The sequence below is a fragment of the Sciurus carolinensis genome, chromosome X (genome assembly GCF_902686445.1).
Source record: "Sciurus carolinensis chromosome X, mSciCar1.2, whole genome shotgun sequence".
Taxonomy (NCBI): Eukaryota; Metazoa; Chordata; class Mammalia; order Rodentia; family Sciuridae; genus Sciurus; species Sciurus carolinensis.
In genome coordinates this window covers 121,943,008-121,958,048 of record NC_062232.1, presented here as the reverse complement: position 1 = coordinate 121,958,048, position 15,041 = coordinate 121,943,008, and positions in this window count along the sequence as shown.

The window sequence follows — 15,041 nt, the reverse complement described above, 5'->3', positions numbered from 1 at the left end:
ATACTCAGAAAGTTTTGTACTTTGTGAAAACCTATCCAGTCTCATCAGTTACTGTACTAAAGCAGGAAGCACTGATGTGATAGAGACAGAGCTCCTTTGAACACCCTCTGTCTCCTGTCAGGAGGTAGGGGCCTTTCCCTTCAGGGCAAAAGGATTCTAGACACACAAAAATTGTATTCTGCATTATCTGTATTCTGTATTATCTGATTATTTGGTGAAAGTTTTACTTGCCATTTTTCAAAAGTTTTGTTTTATGCTTCAAAGAGATTATTGTTAGAAATTTGAAAAGTACAGAAAATTTCAAATTGTCTATAACTCTGCCATCAAAAGATTTACTCAATGGTCATTAATTTACATTTTATATAAATGAGGAATAATAGTTTATTTTAAGGGAGAAAAAACATTTATATCTGCATGAAATTAACCAGATAAAGATTGATCTTCAACTAAGGATACATCTTTTCTAGGAAATGTCAATAATCTTATGATTTGAAATAGGAAAAATAAAAAACATCTTATTAAAATTTCATATAAGCTACATTTCAAAGAATACTTTATATTCTGTCTTCAGAAGCTTTACACAGAGTTGTATGGAAGTGAATCAATAGGTTTTATGAAGTATACTTGCACATAAACAAGTGAATAAAAGAAACATTTTTTCAAAAAAAATGGATATTCATGGTAGTGTTGAAAGTAGAAATTTACACATGGGAAAATACCTCAGAGTGATGCAGTAAATCCTTTTACTGAGCAGTATTTTCCTCGTGGAAATTTTTTAGTTCCTTTAAAATAAAAAGTTGGCTTGATAGACTACATGTATTTAATTTTTCCTTACAAATAATATAAAATTCAATGTGTAGTAATGAGATGTATCAGAAACTCTTCTAGCCAGTAAGCTGGTACTTGGTATGACTTAGAAACTTGAATGTAAGAGTTTACTTAGCAAGTTCAATTTTTTTACCAGTTGCTTGCTTCTCTCATATAATCCTTTTTTTTTTTCTAGTAATTGTTTTAAAAGGTCTTTTTCATAGTACATGGTATATTTTGAAAACAAATCTCTGGACCTACCCCTTACCTTGTTTTCTCAAGTTTACTCATGGACGTGTTCTTTTGAAAGATGTAAACAAGTTTCTCATGGAAATCGAATTTCAAGATCATTGACTACTATGATGAGAAAAAACAATATATAAACTGACATTATATATACATAATTTCACACTAATATATAAATGATATATGATACCATTTTAATATATACATACTATATATTGTGTATATATAATATATATGTATATGAAATTTAAGAAATGGGTTATCCTCTGAAATATCTTTTGAATATCTATGTTCAAGTAATAATTCTCAAAGAGATTGTTTCTAAATTATTATAGTTAATAATCTTATTTTATTATTGCATTTTATCTCATCATAATTAAATACTATAACCCAATTTATTTCTCTGTTGGTTCCTGTTTGTTTCATTTTTAAACTTCAGATACTTGACATCATAGAGTATCTTTGAATCAATCTTCCTCTAAATTAATGGTAGGAGTTTTACTAACTACAGAATTGAAAAAGGACAGATTATTTTTCAAATTTGACAATCCAAGAATTATTTAAAAGATGTTTCCCTTGTAATTGCAATGAAATAATGTGGCAATTAGAATTGAACCATATAAATATGTGCTCCAATTGTGAACCCTAGAAAGGTGACAGTGTAATGAGATTTGACAGCATGTAGAAAGGTGAAAACTCATTAACAAGCCAGGTTCTAGTTAAAAAAAAATTGATTAGCATTCTTGTATTATGTAAGAAGATTGCTTAGCATTTCAGGAGGAGAGCACCAGTTGTGTGGCATTTAAATCTATTCTGAATTAAAAATGATCAGTTTAAAAAAATTATAGAAAATTCTTATGCAAATGAAATGTAATCAAGCCATGCTTCAGACTCATTATGCATGATTGATATGCACTGTAACTTGCTTACTAATTCAAGGAGCAGAGGAATTCCAATTATCATATTGTTTATGCAGTGCTGTGCCACACTGCTGGAAGTGATATTAAATTGATTACGATAAATGGTGTAAACCAAGAAGATAGGTCCTTATCCAACTTGACATTTATTTTATATGAAATGATGAGAATTTCTTACCATTCTGAAAAACTCACCTTTCTATTAACTGTTGAAGTCTTCCTGATCATCTTAAACATATGAAAATCAAGAGGATGAGACAGAATATCGATAGGAGAAAGCACTCCTTTATAATGCTTTCAGTACAAGATATTTGCTTGTTGACCTAAATGTCTGTTTATTTGTGATCTGTAATTAGGTATTTCCCTAAAGTGTTTCGTTAGTGAGTTTATGTCTAGTTGTGAGAATACTTGGTAATGAAATTGCAAATTGAGCTAAACTTAGAAAACTATAAAGTCAACATAATCAAATTTATCAGTTTCCAGACTTGTAATAATTTGGTGGGGTGGTACCAGGGATTGAACCCAGGGGCACTCAAACACTGAGCCACATCCTCAGCCCTTTTTAATATTTTATTCAGAGACAGGGTCTCGCTGAGTTGCTCAGGGCCTTGCTAAATTGCTGAAGCTGACTTTGAACTTGTGGACCTCCTGCCTCAGCTTCCTGATATTCTGGGATTAGAGGTGTGCACCACAGTGCATGCTGTAACAATTCTTAAGTGTAGCACAACCTACAAAATCCATACTGGTCTACTTCAACAATTTTTGGTCTAATGTTAGGATATTGACAACAGTGATTTATTTGGAAAAAACACCAAATTTTGTATATTAAAATTAAGTTTTAAGAAGACAGATTTTAAGATGCTCCTTTTTTTTTTTTTTGCGGTACTAGGGATCGAACCCAAGGCCTCGTGCCAGAACTATCTCCCCAGCCCCAAGATGCTCCTTTTGATATTTCTTGCAAGTTGAACTAACCTTAGAAATCTATGAGCTCAATACGCTGCAATATCTTATAGCATCTGCAGTTTATAAATTACCATTTAAATTAATATTTCTTATTATTTTTTAGTTAAAATACACTGGTTTTGAGCCAGAAGCAGTGACTCTGTAATCCCAGCAGCTCAGGAGGCTGAGGCAGTAGGATCACAAGTTCAAAGCCAGCCTCAGAAACTTATCAAGACCCTGAGCAACTCAGCAAGACTCTGTCTATAGATAAAATATATAAAAAGAGCTGGGAATGTGGCTCAGTGCCTAAATATCCCTGGGTTCAATTCCTGGTACCAACAAACCAACCAACAAACAAACAAACAAAAACCAAACCACTATTTGATTCAAGATGAAGGCATAAGATGTCGGAAAAGAAATGTTTGCTATTTTGTAAATTTTAATTGACAAATAAACATATTGTTCAATAATGTGGATAGAATTATTTCGGACTTTCAAGGCTTGTATTGTCATGTAACCTTCGTATTTTTTTTCTTTTTTCGTTTTTTTATTCTTTTTTTTATTGTAAACAAATGGGATACATGTTGTTTCTCTGTTTGTACATGGCGTCAAGGCATACCATTTGTGTAATCATAAATTTACATAGGGTGATGTTGTTTGATTCATTCTGTTATTTTTTCCCTTCCCCCCACCCCTCCCACCCCTCTTTTCCCTCTATACAGTCCTTCCTTCCTCAATTCTTGACTCCCTCCCTAACCCTAACCCTAACCCTAACCCTAACACTAACCCCTCCCACCCCCCCTTAGGTGTCATCATCCACTTATCAGAGAGATCATTCGACCTTTGGTTTTTTGAGATTGGCTTATCTCACTTAGCATGACATTCTCCAATTTCATCCATTTGCCTGCAAATGCCATAATTTTATCATTCTTTATGACTGAGTAATATTCCATTGTATATATATACAACATTTTCTTTATCCATTCATCAATTGAAGGGCATCTAGGTTGGTTCCACAATCTGGCTATTGTTAATTGAGCAGCTATGAACATTGTCATGATTGCATTACTGTAGTATGGTGATTTTAAGTCTTTTGGGTATAGGCCAAGGAGTGGGATAGCTGGGTCAAATGGTAGTTCCATTACAAGTTTTCTAAGGAATCTCCACACTGCTTTCCAGAGTGGCTGCACTAATTTACAGCCCCACCAGCAATGTATGAGTGTACCTTTTTCCCCACATCCTCGCCAACACGTGTTGTTGCTTGTATGCTTGATAATTGCCATTCTAATTGGGGTAAGATGGAATCTTAGGGTAGTTTTGATTTGCATTTCTCTTATTACTAGAGATGTGGAACATTTTTTCATATGTTTGTTGATTGTTTGTAGATATTCTTCTGTGAAGTGTCTGTTCATTTCCTTAGCCCATTTGTCAATTGGATTATTTGCATTCTTGGTGTAGAGTTTTTTGAGTCTTTATTGATTCTGGAGATTAGTGCTCTATCTGAAGTATGATTGGCAAAGATTTTCTCCCACTCTGTAGGCTCTCTCTTCACATTGCTGATAGTTTCCTTTACTGAGAGAAAGCTTTTTAGTTTGAATCTGTCCCACTTATTGATTCTTGCCTTTATTTCTAGAGCTATGGGAGTCATGTTGAGGCAGTCTGGTCCTAAGCCGACATGTTGTAGATTTGGACCTACTTTTTCTTCTATAAGATGCAGGGTCTCTGGTCTGATTCCGAGGTCCTTAATCCATTTTGAGTTGAGTTTCATGCACGGTGAGAGATATGGGTTTAGTTTCATTCTGTTGCATATGGATTTCCAATTTTCCTAGCACCATTTGTTGAAGAGGTTATCTTCTCTCCATTGCATATTTTTGGCACCCTTGTCTAGAATGAGAAAATTGTATGTATTTGGGTTTGTGTCTGTGTCCTCTATTCTCTACCATTGATCTACCTGTCTATTTTGGTACCAATACCATGCAGTTTTTGTTACTATTTCTTTGTAGTATAGTTGAAATTCTGGTATTGCGATACCCCAAGCTTCATTTTTCCTGTGAAGGATTGCTTTAGCTATTCTGGGTTTCTTGTTCTTCCAGATGAATTTTATGATTGCTTGCTCTATTTCTGTAAGGTACGTCATTGGAATTTTAATTGGAATTGCATTGAATCTGTATAGCACTTTTGGTAGTATGGCCATTTTGACAAAATTAGTTCTGCCTATCCAAGAACATGGGAGATCTTTCTATCTTCTAAGGTTTTCTTTAATTTCTTTCTTTACTGTTCTGTAGTTCTCATTGTAGAGGTCTTTCACCTCGTTTGTTAGATGGATTCCCAAGTATTATATTTTTTTCAAAGGTATTGGGAATTGGGTAGTTTTCCTAATTTTTTTCCAAAGATTCATTACTTATATATAAAAATGCAATAGATTTGTGAGCATTGATCTTATGTCCTGCTATTTTACTGAATTCACTTATGAGTTCTAAAGTTTTCTGGTAGAATTTCCTGGTTCCTCTAAATATATAATCATGTCATCAGCAAAAAGGGATAATTTGAGTTCTTCTTTTCCTATTTGTATCCCTTTAATTTCTTTGGTCTGTCTAATTACTCTGGCTAGAGTTTCAAGGATGATGTTGAATAGAAGTGGTGAAAAAGGGCATCCCTGCCTTGTTCCAGTTTTTAGGGGGAATGCTTTCAGTTTTTCACCATTTAGAATGATATTGGCCATGGGATTAGCATAGATAGCCTTTACAATGTTAAGGAATGTTCCCACTATCCCTATTTTTTCTAGTGTTTTGAGCATGAAGGGGTGCTGTATTTTATCAAATGCTTTTTCTGCATCTATTGAAATAATCATGTGATTCTTGATTTTAAGTCTATTGACATGGTGAATTACATTTATTGATTTCCTGATGTTGAACCCAACTTTCATCCCTGGGGTAAAACCCACTTGATCGTGGTGCACTATCTTTTTAATATATTTTTTGTAAGCGATTTGCTAAGATTTTGTTGAGAATTTTTGCGTAAATATTCATTAAGTATATTGGTCTGAAATTTTCTTTCCTCAATGTGTCTCTGTCTGTTTTAGGTATCAGGGTGATATTGGCTTCATAGAATGAGTTTGGGAGGGTTCCCTCCTCTTCTATTTCATGGAATACTTTGAGAAGTATTGGAATGAACTCTTCTTTAAAGGTTTTGTAGAACTTGGTTGAGAACCCATCTGGTCCCAGACTTTTCTTTGTTGGTAGGCTTTTGATGACTTTTTCTATTTCATTACTCGAAATTCATGTATTTAAATTGTTTATGCCCTCCTCTTTCATTTTAGGGAATTCATTTGTCTCTAGAAACCTGTTGATATCTTTGAAATTTTCTATGTTGTTGGAGTATAGATTTTCAAAATACCTTCTAATTATGTTTTGTATTTCAATCGTGTCTGTTGTGGTATTTCCTTGTTCATTCTGAATTTTAGTAATTTGGGTTTTCTCTCGTCTTCTCTTTGTTAGTGTGGCTAAGGGTTTATCAATTTTGTTTATTTTTTCAAAGAACCAACTATTTATTTTGTCAATTTTTTTCTATTTTTTCTTTTGATTCAATTTCATTGATTTCAGTTCTGATTTTAAGTATTTCCTGTCTTCTACACTTTTGGTGGTGGTCTGTTCTTTTTCTAGGGCTTTGAGCTGTAGTGTTAGGCCGTTTAGTTGTTGACTTTTTATTCTTTTATTAAATGTGCTCTATGAAATAAATTTTCCTCTAAGTACTGCTTTCATAGTGTCCCAGAGATTTTGATATGATGTTTCTTTGTTCTCATTTACCTCTAAGAATTTTTTAGTTCCCTCCTGATATCTTCTGTTATCCAATCATCATGTAATAGCATATTGCTTATTCTCCAGGTGTTGGTATAGTTTCTGTTTTTTACTCTTTCATTTATTTCTAATTTCAATCCATTAGGATCTGATAGAATACAATGTAGTATGTCTATCTTCTTGTATTTGCTAAGAGTAGCTTTGTGGCATATTATATGCTCTATTTTAGAGAAGGATCCATGTGCTGCTTTGAAGAAAGTGTATTCGCTCTTGGTTGGATGGTATATTCTATAAATGTCTGTTAAGTCTAAATTATTGATTGTGTTATTGAGATCTATGGTTTCTTTGTTCAATTATTTTTTGGAAGTTCTGTCCAGTGGTGAGAGAGGTGTGGTAAAATCACCTAGTATTATTGTGTTGTGGTCTATTTGATTTCTGAAATTGAGAAGGATTTGTTTGACATACATGGATGAGCCACTGTTTGGGGCATAGATGTTTATGATTGTTATATCTTGCTGATTTATGCTTCCTTTAAGCAGTATGAAATGTCCCTCTTTATCCCTTCTGACTAACTTTGGCTTGACGTCCACATTATCTGAAATGAGGATGGATACCCCAGTTTTTATGCTGAGTCCATGTGCATGTATGTTTTTCCCCATCCTTTCACCTTTAGTCTATGGGTATCTCTTTCTATGAGATGAGTCTCTTGCAGGCAGCAAATTGTTGGATCTTTCTTTTAAATCCAATCTGCCAGTCTATGTCTTTTGATTGATGAGTTCAGGCCATTAATATTCAGCGTTATTATTGAGATATAATTTGTATTCCCAGTCATTTGGCTCATTTTTTTTTTTTGACACGACTTGCTTTCTCCTTTATTTGACAATTGCTTTAGGACAGTTACTCCCAATGCTGATTCGCATTGTTGTTTTTTATCTCTTCTTCATGAAATATTTTGCTGAGAATGTTCTGTAATGCCAGCTTTCTTTTTGTAAATACTTTTAACTTTTGTTTATCATGGAAGGATTTTATTTTATCATCAAATCTGAAGGTAAGTTTTGCTGGGTATAAGATTCTTGGTTGGCATCCATTTTCTTTCAGGGTTTGACAAATGTTGTTCCAGCCCCTTCTAGTTTTTAGGGTCTGTATTGAAAAATCTGCTGATATTCTTATTGGTTTCCCTCTGAATGTAATTTGGTTCTTTTCTCTCACAGCCTTTAAAATTCTGTCTTTATTTGTATGCTGGGCACTTTCATTATAATGTGTTTTGGTCTGGGTCTGTTGTAATTTTGTGTATTTGGAGTCCTATAAGCCTCTTGTACTTAATTTTCCATTTCATTCTTCAGATTTGGGAAATTTTCTGATATTATTTCATTGAATAGATTGTTCATTCCTTTGGTTTGTTTCTCTAAGCCTTCCTCAATCCCAATAATTCTTAAATTTGGCCTTTTCATGATATTCCATAGTTCTTGCAGATTCTGTTCATGATTTCTTACCATCTCTCTGTTTGGTCAACTTTGTTTTCAAGGTTAAATGTTTTGTCCTCAATCTGAGTTTCTGTCTTCCAGGTGTTCTATTCTATTGGTTATGTTTTCTATGGAGTTCTTAGTTTGGTTTATTGTTTCCTTCATTTCAAGGATTTCCGTTTGGTTTTTTTCCAATATGTCTCACTCTTTATTGAAATGATCTTTTGCTTCCTGTATTTGCTCTTTGATTTCTCGATTGGTGTGATCATTCAATGCCTGCATTTACTCTTTCATCTCATCATTCAATGCCTGCATTTACTCTTTCATCTCATCATTCAATGCCTGCATTTGCTCTTTCATCTCATCGTTTGCTTCCCTAATCATTTTAATTATGTACATTCTGAACTCCCTTTCTGTCATTTCTTCTGCCATGCTTCGTTGGATTTTATTGATATAACATCCAGATTTGTTTAGGGCATTTTCTTCCCTTGTTTTCTCATATTGTTCACATATCAGTGGACTGCTGAGATATTGCAGATTTCCTCTATTGACTGAAGATTTCTAGTATATCCCCTCTTAACCTTCAGTAGCCTGCAGTCTGGGAGGAAGTTGATAATGCGGTGCTCCACAAGGAAGCTGCCTCTCTAGGGTTGGTGACCCTCAGGTGGGGTATATTCCCTGCTAGTGGGCAGAGGTGCCTCCACTTGTTGACCAATGATCATCCAAAGGGGAACTAGGCTGCGGGCTGAGGCAAGGCCTGTTTGGGCCTGTGTCTCTGGTTTTACCGTCCTTGTGGGTAAACCTCACCCGGCAGGGAAGACTCACCCCGTGGGGAGGTCTCGCTGGTCAGTTCCCCTCCTAGAGGTTCCCCTCAATCCACAACTACTGCCTGGGCTGGGCTGTCTTCCTCTGCAACGTTCCCAGGGGCCCGGAGCTACCTCCTGGACCTGGGAGCCTCACCCTTTTCAGACGAGTCTCCTTAGGTAGCCCCTCCTCAGAGAAGCTGCCCGCAGTCCTGAAACCTTCGCTCCGCCCCTCAGCTTGTTTCTGTGCAGCTCTTCCACCAAGAAGTCTCCTAGGTCCTGGGATCCTGCTCTGCAACTAATCACCTGGTTTTGCAGCCCCTCCTCTGAGCAGTCACCTGGAACCCCGTACAGTCACTCCGAGTCCCAGTGACCCACCGCACGCCTCCTCCTCTGGGCAGCCGCCCGGTGTTCTATGCGGTTGCTCCAAATCCAAGGGACCCGCCGTACGCCTCCTCCTCCATGCAGCCACCTAAGCTCCGATGCAGTCTCTCCAAATCCAAGCAACTCACTGCATGGGTTCTCCTCCGGGCAGCTGCCCAGAGCTCCAGTGCGGTTGCTTCGAGTCCAAGCGACCTGCCCCGCTCCTCCTCCTCTGGGAAGCACCTGGCGTTTTGGTGCGTTCACTCTGAGTCCAAGCAACTCGCCATGTGCCTCCTCCTCCAGGCAGCCCCCGGTGTTCAGGAGCGGCCACTCTGAGTCCAAACAACTGGCTGCGCACCTCCTCCTCTGGGCAGCCACCCGGATCTCTGGTGGGTTGCTCCGAGTCCAAGCATTTTGCTAAGTGACCCTCCTCTACAATGCTCGCAGTTGTCTGACATAACATTGGTATTTTAAATGATATTTAATTTTATGATCTTGATAGTGATACATTATGATGGTAGACACTTTGCAAAACAGTAAAGTATGGAACAAGCAAATCAATGAATATCAAATTGTTTTAGTTAACTTGTCTGCAGCTGTAAACAAAATACCCAGCATGAACAACTTAGAGGATAAAAAGTTTATTTGGTGTTCATGGTTTCCAAGGTCTTAGTCCACAGATGGCTAAATCCATTACTCTCCACCCAAGGTGAGGCAGAACATCATGGTGGAATGGTGTGGTGGAAAAAAGTTATCGCGCTCCCCGCCCGCAGAGAGACACGACACCTGGTTCTTTTGAAAATATTTTACTTTTATTAGTTTACCCAATATAAATTGAACCCTTTTAAATCACGTGAATAAAAGTATTTGGATCCATTTTTAAATTTTAATTTTAAGAGCGCTCAGTATTGACGCAGACAAAACATGACTTTAGACAGCACAACATAACACATAACACAAAATCAAAGGCCTTGAAACTTTATAGGTAAATGTTCATTGCAATGAAACAGATGTTCAAAAACTTCAGTTGAATAAAAAATAGAACTGATCAAAAAGAAAAAAAATCATTAACCTAGGTATGCAGGATCAAAATTATGAGCTCAAAAATACAAAACAAAACAAACGAAGAATCCTAGAAAATAAGTTAGTTAAGTTTAAAACGGACACCCTTTTTTTTTTTTTTTTTTCTTCAGGTTACCCCCCCCCTTTTCCCGCTGAGACTGCTGCTGTTTACATTCCATTGCAGGCTTTGACAAGGCCAGGCAGAGGGGAGGGAGGATCACCCAGGACTTTTTAACCCTTTTTTTTACCTGGTTGAGAAATCAGATTAGGTTTGAATGCAGAAAATCATGAAACAATTATCTCCCAATACTTGTGGGGACTATGGCTACTATATTATGTTCCCACTGTGGAATATTTAACAGCCCCTCCTTTAAAAACCACGGAGAGACCTTCTCTGTGGTATCAAGGAACGTTAGTGGCATTCCATGACTTTTTAGTAACTCCCTAAGAGGCTGTTGCATTCCAGTCTTAGACAGTTCTGTTCCTATGATTAAATCTTACAACACTAAGAGCTAATCCAAGTACAAAAACAAACCACACAACTAACACAAAAATAACACACACCACACAAACAATCTGGTACCACTGCATCTATCTATGTAGACTCAATTTTGCTGGGTTCCCTACCCTGCACTGCCGGACTCAAGGTCTTGAAATGAATATCACTGACGGACTCAAGGTCTTGAAATGAATATCACTGATGGACTCAAGGTCTTAATATGAATAGCACTGACGGACTCAAGGTCTTAATATGAATAGCACTGACGAACTCAAGGTCTTAATATGAATATAAATACTTACCTTTTACTTTACCTGTAGAGCTCCCGGGTTTCGGCGCCACCTATCGCGCTCCCCGCCCGCAGAGAGACACGACACCTGGTTCTTTTGAGCTCTTTATTTTGCGCGCTTACTTCCTCATCCTCTCAGTTCTTTCTTTGTTCTCTTTCTTTGTTCTCTCTTTGAGGAACATACACTGCAATATATACATTATTGTAACCAATCAGCAACTCAAGCACGAGGGGAGAGCACCCACAGATACAGGCAGCAAAGGCAGGCATACAGTGGACCTGCACTGTCCATCAGGGAGCTCAGCCAATCCCTGGAATTTCCTCAAAATAATGTCAGTTGTTTGTGCAAAAGTTAACTGCTCTGGCAGCCTGCCAGGCGCCATCTTAGCCTTGCCACACCTAGGGCCAGGGGTCCGGCCGAAACCCCGACAAAAAGTGAGCCCCACTAATGGTAGGCAGGAAACAGAGATGGGGGAGGGGGAAGGGGCTTCAGGGAAGATGCACCATTCCAGGATATGTTTCCAAAGATCTGCTTCCTCCAAGCAAATTTCATATGCCAAAATTACCACCCAGTTAGTCCATTCAAACTAGTGTGTGCTGATTTTGGGTTATAATTCTCATAATCTAATACTTTACCTCTGAATATTCTTGCAATATCACAGGAAATTTGAGGAGACAACCCGTGTTTTAGTTAGCTTTTGTGTAAAATGTGACCAAAAGATCTGTCAATAAGAATTAGAGGATGAAATACTTATTTTGGTTCATGGTTTCAGAGGTGCATTCCATGGTCAGTAGACTCCATACCTCTGGGCCCAAGATGAGGCAGAATATCATGGTGGAAGGGCATGGTGGAGAAAAGCTGCTCAGGTCATGGCAGCCAGGAAACAGAGCATGAGATATGTGCTAGGGACAAAATAAAATCACCAAAGGTACATTTCTGGTGACCTACCACCTCCATGTATACCCTACCAGCCAATAGTTACCACCCAGTCAATCCATATGAGTGGGCTAACCTACCGATTAGGTTTTAGATCTCATAACCCAATCACTTCACCTCTGAAAAGTCTTGCATTGTCTCACATGTAAGCTTTTAGGGTACAATTCATATGTAAATCTTAATACCCCATATCCAAAAAATAGCATATATGCAATTCTATAATTCAGAGTTAACCGTGGTTAATGTTTTGTTATATTTCCTTTCATTTTTTTCACTGAGGTTTTTTCCAATATTCATCAAACACCAGTGATCAAATGGAAGTATTTTAATGACTGATTGTTAAAAAACACCATAAGTGGTATTTATGACCTCAGTGTTACAAATGAGGACATTTTATATTTCACAAAATATTTTGCAATACTGAGAATAAAACTTATTTGGTTCTATATTTTATTGCTAATGTGCTAATCAAGAAGGAAAGAAAATTATTCCCTGTTTCTGTTAGAGATTATTAGAAATGCATCGAGTTAGAAATGATTATTATGGGATGGTAATCTCTAGAGCAGGTTGTCTCAAACAGTGCAGTTGACATTTTTTCAATTTCTTCAAATTAGTTATTTTTGTTATTGTTTAGATGTGAGGTGTCCCCCAAAACCTCACATGTGACAGGATGCAGGAAGGTTCAGAGGAAAAAATGATTGGGTTGTAAAAGTCTTAACTCAATCAGTGAATTAATCCCTGATGTGATTGTTAGAACTGGTAGGGTGTGACTGGAGGAGGTGGGAATTAGGGCGAGTCTTTGGGGTACATATTTGTATCTGGAGAGTGGAGACTGATTCTCTCTCTGCTTCCTGATCACCATGTGAGCTGCTTCCCTCTGCGACACTCTTCCACCATGATGTTCTGCCTCACCTCGAGCCCCAAGGAATGTAGACGGCCTTCTATGGACTGAGACCTCTGAAACTGTGAGCCCTCAAATAAACCTTTCCTACTCTACAGTTTTACTGGTTGGGTCATTTAGTCACAGCAGTGAAAAAGCTGACTGAAACATTCATGATAGTAAAAAGCATTTTGACACATCATAAATGACTTCACATTTGGCTGTACATGATGTACAATCACACTGGTCATGTAGTCATATATGCACATAGGGTAATAATGGTCAATTCATTTTACTGTCCTTCCTCCCCCCATACCCCTCCTCCCTTCACTCCTCTCTATCTAATCCAAAGTAGCTCTATTTTTTCCTAGTCCCCTGCATTGTGAATTAACATCCACACATCAGAGAAAATATTTGTCCTTTGGCTTTTGGGGATTGACTTATTTCACTTAGCATGATAGTCTCCAGTTCCATCCATTTACTGTCAAATGCCATCATTTCATTCTTTTTTAAGGCTGAGTGATATTCCATTGTGTATATGTACCACATTTGGTATATATAGGCAATTTACATTTTGATCCATATTATACTTTACTGGGGGAAACTGTCTTAATCCATTATAGGATACATAGCAGCATCTGTAGTGTTGTTCCAACTGATATCAGCATTGTTTACATTCTTAGTAATGTATACTAGAAATGTCTCTAGACAGAAATGGGAGGCCAAAACATCTTGATTGAGAATCATTTGGAGATGAATACTTTCTCTCTCCCATCAGAGAGAAAGGGTGACTCAAGAATAGAGACAGATCACAGGGAGGGACATTGCAAAAAGGAAGCAGGCTAAGTGTAGGATCAAGTGCAGAATGCAGGGACAATACAAAGGAGAGAAGAGAAAGGAGAATTATTATACAATAGAGAAAGTCTGCATAATAGAGAGATTAGGTGAGATGGGAGATGTAAGAAAAGGAGGGAGATTACAGGATGAAGATTGCAGGACAGGGACAAAAAACAGGAGGGAGATTGCAGGAAGGAAGGTTGAGTAGTAGGAGAGAGCATGCACAGCTCATTAAAATGAGCTGAAAACAAACCTTTGCATTTTGAAACTGCCTTCACAAGTCTGTATTAAAGACACACTAAGTCCTAAACCCTGTAACTGGACAATGTAGAGAATAACAGAACAAGTTCCTTCTGTTACAAAACTTCACCTGAAGTGAGGGGAGATACACAAATTTATGTATGCTTACAGTAATTCCTATGAATGAAAAATAAAGCCAGCCAAGTGAATTATAGTCAGTATGAGATGGTCAAGGGAGATGTCCCTAAGATGAATTGATCTTTGAGTGGATGGGAAGAGAGTGAGTATATGAACTATGAGAGAAGCTTAGGAACATTCCAGGCACAGCAAACATAGGTGCAAAGGTCCTGTGACAGAAGCAGCTTGGGAAAAGCATGCAAACCACAATGGATAAATGCAAAAAGCAAGGAAAATATTGTTTATAAAAAATATTGTTTATAAAAGACACTATACCCATGGGACATAAAGTGCCTTGTAGGTCATGATGCCTTCTTTGGCCTTTCAAAAGTGAGAGGTGGCACCAGTTGGAGGGTTTTGCACAAAAGAGAGACATGAGATACATCTTGTATTTTAGAAGTTTTCATATGACAGTAGTATGGAAATCACTTGGGGTATTGCTATAATACAGATTTCTATGTCCTACCTCAGACCTATGGAAGCAGATATTTTGGCGTGGTATCTATGAATCTACATTATGCAATTTTACCGAAGTTTTACCTGCCTCACTAAAATGCACAAGATAGCCTCAGATTTCAAAGACTAGAAATACACACACACACACACACACACATACATATATTTGTATATATATGCACACCTTCAAATACAAATATGTGTATATGCATGTACATTTGAAATACAGTTTGAGGATATGATTGAGTTATGTGATACATAGATCAATTCTTGCAACTATCTCCAATTTAGAAAGATCATTCCCAAACAGGTTACTATAGATGTGT